Source organism: Osmerus eperlanus, chromosome 4, assembly GCF_963692335.1.
Source record: "Osmerus eperlanus chromosome 4, fOsmEpe2.1, whole genome shotgun sequence".
In the NCBI taxonomy this organism is placed as follows: domain Eukaryota; kingdom Metazoa; phylum Chordata; class Actinopteri; order Osmeriformes; family Osmeridae; genus Osmerus; species Osmerus eperlanus.
In genome coordinates this window covers 1,627,576-1,635,075 of record NC_085021.1, presented here as the reverse complement: position 1 = coordinate 1,635,075, position 7,500 = coordinate 1,627,576, and positions in this window count along the sequence as shown.

Sequence of the window (7,500 nt, the reverse complement as noted above, 5' to 3'; positions counted from 1 at the left end):
CAGGGGCACGGGCACTGTAAACAGGGGATGCCCAGGGGCACGGGCACTGTAAGCAGGGGATGCCCAGGGGCACGTACTTCTTAAAGTGGGGTTATTTTGGTTTTAACACAGGGGGGGTGCTTAAGAGTGGGTGCACAGGGCCCCACGGTGATCAGGTAGTGCAGGGGGGTCCTCCCCGGAGGTGTGCTTGCCGCCCTGGGAGTGCTGTTCCCCGGGGAGGCCAAGAGTGTAGTGTTGTTCCCCGGGGCTCCCAAATTTTGCAGTGTGAGAGTGTGTTTGACTTGTGAGTATTTTGTGGGTGTGAAATGCACCGTTTGGCGCCCGAAAGTGTGATTTTGCTGGGGATGGTTTTGTTCTTCAAGTGAGGGCAAGGGGCAGCGGTGTGTGCGGTTATTTCCCCGAAAAAAGTGTCCCCATTTCGGTAGGCGTGTTTGAAATGTTGTTTCGCTCGCAGCGTCGGGGAAATGCGCGTGCGGCCGCGGGTCTCGATGTGCCCGTGTTCCCCTCGGGCATACCTATCCAACGAGCCCTGGGTGAAGGTGCTACGAGGTTCCTAAGTGGGATGCCTGTACATGAAGCCCTTGTTCCAGCTTTGAATGCACGTTTCCAGCTTGAGAGAAACGGGGGCTTAAAATTCACAGTTATTCGCCCGACGTGGGATTTCGCTGGGGACGGTTTCTAAATTCAAGTTGGCACGGGGGGCAGCGGTGTGCGCGGTTATTTTCCCAGGATTGATGATCCCCAGCTCGGTGGGTCCGTTTAAAGTTTTGTTTGGGCTCCCGTTTCGCGGGAAGCGCGTGCGCGTGGCGAGCCTGACCTCCCCGTGTCCCCCTCGCCCAGACCTTTCCAACGCCACCCGGGTGAAGGTGCTACGAGGTCCCGAAGTGGAGATGCCTGTCAATGAGCACCTTTTCCCAGCTTTGAATGCAGGTTTCCAGCTTCAGACAAAATGTGGCTCCAAACGTGCAGTTTTGCGCCCGAACGTGGATTTCGCTGGGGACGGTTTCTAAATTCAAGTGGCACGGGGGGCAGCGGTGTGTGTGGTTATTTTCCCAGGATTGATGATCCCCAATTCGGTGGGTCCGTTTAAAGTTTTGTTTGGGCTCCCGTTCGCGGGAAGCGCGTGCGCGTGGCGAGCCTGACCTCCCCGTGTTCCCCTCGCCCAGACCTTTCCAACGCCACCCGGGTGAAGGTGCTACGAGGTCCCGAAGTGGAGATGCCTGTCAATGAGCACCTTTTCCAGCTTTGAATGCAGGTTTCCAGCTTCAGACAAAATGTGGCTCCAAACGTGCAGTTTTGCGCCCGAACGTGGATTTCGCTGGGACGGTTTCTAATTCAAGTTGGCACGGGGGGCAGCGGTGTGTGTGGTTATTTTCCCAGGATTGATGATCCCCAATTCGGTGGGTCCGTTAAAGTTTTGTTTGGGCTCCCGTTTCGCGGGGGAAGCGCGTGCGCGTGGCGAGCCTGACCTCCCCGTGTCCCCCTCGCCCAGACCTTTCCAACGCCACCCGGGTGAAGGTGCTACGAGGTCCCGAAGTGGAGATGCCTGTCAATGAGCACCTTTTTCCCAGCTTTGAATGCAGGTTTCCAGCTTCAGACAAAATGTGGCGGACGGTTTCTAAATTCAAGTTGGCACGGGGGGCAGCGGTGTGCGCGGTTATTTTCCCAGGATTGATGATCCCCAGCTCGGTGGGTCCGTTTAAAGTTTTGTTTGGGCTCCCGTTTCGCGGGGAAGCGCGTGCGCGTGGCGAGCCTGACCTCCCCGTGTCCCCCTCGCCCAGACCTTTCCAACGCCACCCGGGTGAAGGTGCTACGAGGTCCCGAAGTGGAGATGCCTGTCAATGAGCACCTTTTCCCAGCTTTGAATGCAGGTTTCCAGCTTCAGACAAAATGTGGCTCCAAACGTGCAGTTTTGCGCCCGAACGTGGGATTTCGCTGGGGACGGTTTCTAAATTCAAGTTGGCACGGGGGGCAGCGGTGTGTGTGGTTATTTTCCCAGGATTGATGATCCCCAATTCGGTGGGTCCGTTTAAAGTTTTGTTTGGGCTCCCGTTTCGCGAGGAAGCGCGTGCGCGTGGCGAGCCTGACCTCCCCGTGTTCCCCTCGCCCAGACCTTTCCAACGCCACCCGGGTGAAGGTGCTACGAGGTCCCGAAGTGGAGATGCCTGTCAATGAGCACCTTTTCCCAGCTTTGAATGCAGGTTTCCAGCTTCAGACAAAATGTGGCTCCAAACGTGCAGTTTTGCGCCCGAACGTGGGATTTCGCTGGGGACGGTTTCTAAATTCAAGTTGGCACGGGGGGCAGCGGTGTGTGTGGTTATTTTCCCAGGATTGATGATCCCCAATTCGGTGGGTCCGTTTAAAGTTTTGTTTGGGCTCCCGTTTCGCGGGGAAGCGCGTGCGCGTGGCGAGCCTGACCTCCCCGTGTTCCCCTCGCCCAGACCTTTCCAACGCCACCCGGGTGAAGGTGCTACGAGGTCCCGAAGTGGAGATGCCTGTCAATGAGCACCTTTTCCCAGCTTTGAATGCAGGTTTCCAGCTTCAGACAAAATGTGGCTCCAAACGTGCAGTTTTGCGCCCGAACGTGGGATTTCGCTGGGGACGGTTTCTAAATTCAAGTTGGCACGGGGGGCAGCGGTGTGTGTGGTTATTTTCCCAGGATTGATGATCCCCAATTCGGTGGGTCCGTTTAAAGTTTTGTTTGGGCTCCCGTTTCGCGGGGAAGCGCGTGCGCGTGGCGAGCCTGACCTCCCCGTGTCCCCCTCGCCCAGACCTTTCCAACGCCACCCGGGTGAAGGTGCTACGAGGTCCCGAAGTGGAGATGCCTGTCAATGAGCACCTTTTCCCAGCTTTGAATGCAGGTTTCCAGCTTCAGACAAAATGTGGCTCCAAACGTGCAGTTTTGCGCCCGAACGTGGGATTTCGCTGGGGACGGTTTCTAAATTCAAGTTGGCACGGGGGGCAGCGGTGTGTGTGGTTATTTTCCCAGGATTGATGATCCCCAATTCGGTGGGTCCGTTTAAAGTTTTGTTTGGGCTCCCGTTTCGCGGGGAAGCGCGTGCGCGTGGCGAGCCTGACCTCCCCGTGTCCCCCTCGCCCAGACCTTTCCAACGCCACCCGGGTGAAGGTGCTACGAGGTCCCGAAGTGGAGATGCCTGTCAATGAGCACCTTTTCCCAGCTTTGAATGCAGGTTTCCAGGGAAGCAGGTGTCCACTTCAGACAAAATGTGGCTCCAAACGTGCAGTTTTGCGCCCGAACGTGGGATTTCGCTGGGGACGGTTTCTAAATTCAAGTTGGCACGGGGGGCAGCGGTGTGTGTGGTTATTTTCCCAGGATTGATGATCCCCAATTCGGTAGCTCTGTTTAAAGTTTTGTTTGGGCTCCCGTTTCGCGGGGAAGCGCGTGCGCGTGGCGAGCCTGACCTCCCCGTGTCCCCCTCGCCCAGACCTTTCCAACGCCACCCGGGTGAAGGTGCTACGAGGTCCCGAAGTGGAGATGCCTGTCAATGAGCACCTTTCCCAGCTTTGAATGCACGTTTCCAGCTTCAGACAAAATGTGGCTCCAAACGTGCAGTTTTGCGCCCGAACGTGGATTTCGCTGGGGACGGTTTCTAAATTCAAGTTGGGACGGGGGGCAGCGGTGTGCGTGGTTATCTTCCCGGAAAAAGCCGTCCCCAGCTCGGTGGGTCCGTTAAAGTTTTGTCTGGGCTCCCGTTTCGCGGGGAAGCGCGTGCGCGTGGCGAGCCTGACCTCCCCGTGTTCCCCTCGCCCAGACCTTTCCAACGCCACCCGGGTGAAGGTGCTACGAGGTCCCGAAGTGGAGATGCCTGTCAATGAGCACCTTTTCCCAGCTTTGAATGCAGGTTTCCAGCTTCAGACAAAATGTGGCTCCAAACGTGCAGTTTTGCGCCCGAACGTGGGATTTCGCTGGGGACGGTTTCTAAATTCAAGTTGGCACGGGGGCAGCGGTGTGTGTGGTTATTTTCCCAGGATTGATGATCCCCAATTCGGTAGCTCTGTTTAAAGTTTTGTTTGGGCTCCCGTTTCGCGGGGAAGCGCGTGCGCGTGGCGAGCCTGACCTCCCCGTGTCCCCCTCGCCCAGACCTTTCCAACGCCACCCGGGTGAAGGTGCTACGAGGTCCCGAAGTGGAGATGCCTGTCAATGAGCACCTTTTCCCAGCTTTGAATGCACGTTTCCAGCTTCAGACAAAATGTGGCTCCAAACGTGCAGTTTTGCGCCCGAACGTGGATTTCGCTGGGGACGGTTTCTAAATTCAAGTTGGGACGGGGGGCAGCGGTGTGCGTGGTTATCTTCCCGGAAAAAGCCGTCCCCAGCTCGGTGGGTCCGTTTAAAGTTTTGTTTGGGCTCCCGTTTCGCGGGGAAGCGCGTGCGCGTGGCGAGCCTGACCTCCCCGTGTTCCCCTCGCCCAGACCTTTCCAACGCCACCCGGGTGAAGGTGCTACGAGGTCCGAAGTGGAGATGCCTGTCAATGAGCACCTTTTCCCAGCTTTGAATGCAGGTTTCCAGCTTCAGACAAAATGTGGCTCCAAACGTGCAGTTTTGCGCCCGAACGTGGGATTTCGCTGGGGACGGTTTCTAAATTCAAGTTGGGACGGGGGGCAGCGGTGTGTGTGGTTATTTTCCCAGGATTGATGATCCCCAATTCGGTGGGTCCGTTTAAAGTTTTGTCTGGGCTCCCGTTTCGCGGGGAAGCGCGTGCGCGTGGCGAGCCTGACCTCCCCGTGTTCCCCTCGCCCAGACCTTTCCAACGCCACCCGGGTGAAGGTGCTACGAGGTCCCGAAGTGGAGATGCCTGTCAATGAGCACCTTTTCCAGCTTTGAATGCAGGTTTCCAGCTTCAGACAAAATGTGGCTCCAAACGTGCAGTTTTGCGCCCGAACGTGGGATTTCGCTGGGGACGGTTTCTAAATTCAAGTTGGGACGGGGGGCAGCGGTGTGTGTGGTTATTTTCCAGGATTGATGATCCCCAATTCGGTGGGTCCGTTTAAAGTTTTGTCTGGGCTCCCGTTTCGCGGGGAAGCGCGTGCGCGTGGCGAGCCCTGACCTCCCCGTGTTCCCCTCGCCCAGACCTTTCCAACGCCACCCGGGTGAAGGTGCTACGAGGTCCCGAAGTGGAGATGCCTGTCAATGAGCACCTTTTCCCAGCTTGAATGCAGGTTTCAGCTTCAGACAAAATGTGGCTCCAAACGTGCAGTTTTGCGCCCGAACGTGGGATTTCGCTGGGACGGTTTCTAAATTCAAGTTGGGACGGGGGGCAGCGGTGTGCGCGGTTATCTCCCCGGAAAAAGCCGTCCCCAGCTCGGTGGGTCCGTTTAAAGTTTTGTCTGGGCTCCCGTTTCGCGGGGAAGCGCTGTGCGCGTGGCGAGCCTGACCTCCCCGTGTCCCCCTCGCCCAGACCTTTCCAACGCCACCCGGGTGAAGGTGCTACGAGGTCCCGAAGTGGAGATGCCTGTCAATGAGCACCTTTTCCCAGCTTTGAATGCAGGTTTCCAGCTTCAGACAAAATGTGGCTCCAAACGTGCAGTTTTGCGCCCGAACGTGGGATTTCGCTGGGGACGGTTTCTAAATTCAAGTTGGGACGGGGGGCAGCGGTGTGCGCGGTTATCTTCCCGGAAAAAGCCGTCCCCAGCTCGGTGGGTCCGTTTAAAGTTTTGTTTGGGCTCCCGTTTCGCGGGGAAGCGCGTGCGCGTGGCGAGCCTGACCTCCCCGTGTCCCCCTCGCCCAGACCTTTCCAACGCCACCCGGGTGAAGGTGCTACGTGGTCCCGAAGTGGAGATGCCTGTCAATGAGCACCTTTTCCCAGCTTTGAATGCACGTTTCCAGCTTGAGAGAAACGGGGGCTTAAAATTCACAGTTATTCGCCCGAACGTGGGATTTCGCTGGGGACGGTTTCTAAATTCAAGTTGGGACGGGGGGCAGCGGTGTGCGCGGTTATCTCCCCGGAAAAAGCCGTCCCCAGCTCGGTGGGTCCGTTTAAAGTTTTGTCTGGGCTCCCGTTTCGCGGGGAAGCGCGTGCGCGTGGCGAGCCTGACCTCCCCGTGTCCCCCTCGCCCAGACCTTTCCAACGCCACCCGGGTGAAGGTGCTACGAGGTCCCGAAGTGGAGATGCCTGTCAATGAGCACCTTTTCCCAGCTTTGAATGCAGGTTTCCAGCTTCAGACAAAATGTGGCTCCAAACGTGCAGTTTTGCGCCCGAACGTGGGATTTCGCTGGGGACGGTTTCTAAATTCAAGTTGGGACGGGGGGCAGCGGTGTGCGCGGTTATCTTCCCGGAAAAAGCCGTCCCCAGCTCGGTGGGTCCGTTTAAAGTTTTGTTTGGGCTCCCGTTTCGCGGGGAAGCGCGTGCGCGTGGCGAGCCTGACCTCCCCGTGTCCCCCTCGCCCAGACCTTTCCAACGCCACCCGGGTGAAGGTGCTACGAGGTCCCGAAGTGGAGATGCCTGTCAATGAGCACCTTTTCCCAGCTTTGAATGCAGGTTTCCAGCTTCAGACAAAATGTGGCTCCAAACGTGCAGTTTTGCGCCCGAACGTGGGATTTCGCTGGGGACGGTTTCTAAATTCAAGTTGGGACGGGGGGCAGCGGTGTGCGCGGTTATCTCCCCGGAAAAAGCCGTCCCCAGCTCGGTGGGTCCGTTTAAAGTTTTGTCTGGGCTCCCGTTTCGCGGGGAAGCGCGTGCGCGTGGCGAGCCTGACCTCCCCGTGTCCCCCTCGCCCAGACCTTTCCAACGCCACCCGGGTGAAGGTGCTACGAGGTCCCGAAGTGGAGATGCCTGTCAATGAGCACCTTTTCCCAGCTTTGAATGCAGGTTTCCAGCTTCAGACAAAATGTGGCTCCAAACGTGCAGTTTTGCGCCCGAACGTGGGATTTCGCTGGGGACGGTTTCTAAATTCAAGTTGGGACGGGGGGCAGCGGTGTGCGCGGTTATCTTCCCGGAAAAAGCCGTCCCCAGCTCGGTGGGTCCGTTTAAAGTTTTGTTTGGGCTCCCGTTTCGCGGGGAAGCGCGTGCGCGTGGCGAGCCTGACCTCCCCGTGTCCCCCTCGCCCAGACCTTTCCAACGCCACCCGGGTGAAGGTGCTACGTGGTCCCGAAGTGGAGATGCCTGTCAATGAGCACCTTTTCCCAGCTTTGAATGCACGTTTCCAGCTTGAGAGAAACGGGGGCTTAAAATTCACAGTTATTCGCCCGAACGTGGGATTTCGCTGGGGACGGTTTCTAAATTCAAGTTGGGACGGGGGGCAGCGGTGTGCGCGGTTATCTCCCCGGAAAAAGCCGTCCCCAGCTCGGTGGGTCCGTTTAAAGTTTTGTCTGGGCTCCCGTTTCGCGGGGAAGCGCGTGCGCGTGGCGAGCCTGACCTCCCCGTGTCCCCCTCGCCCAGACCTTTCCAACGCCACCCGGGTGAAGGTGCTACGAGGTCCCGAAGTGGAGATGCCTGTCAATGAGCACCTTTTCCCAGCTTTGAATGCAGGTTTCCAGCTTCA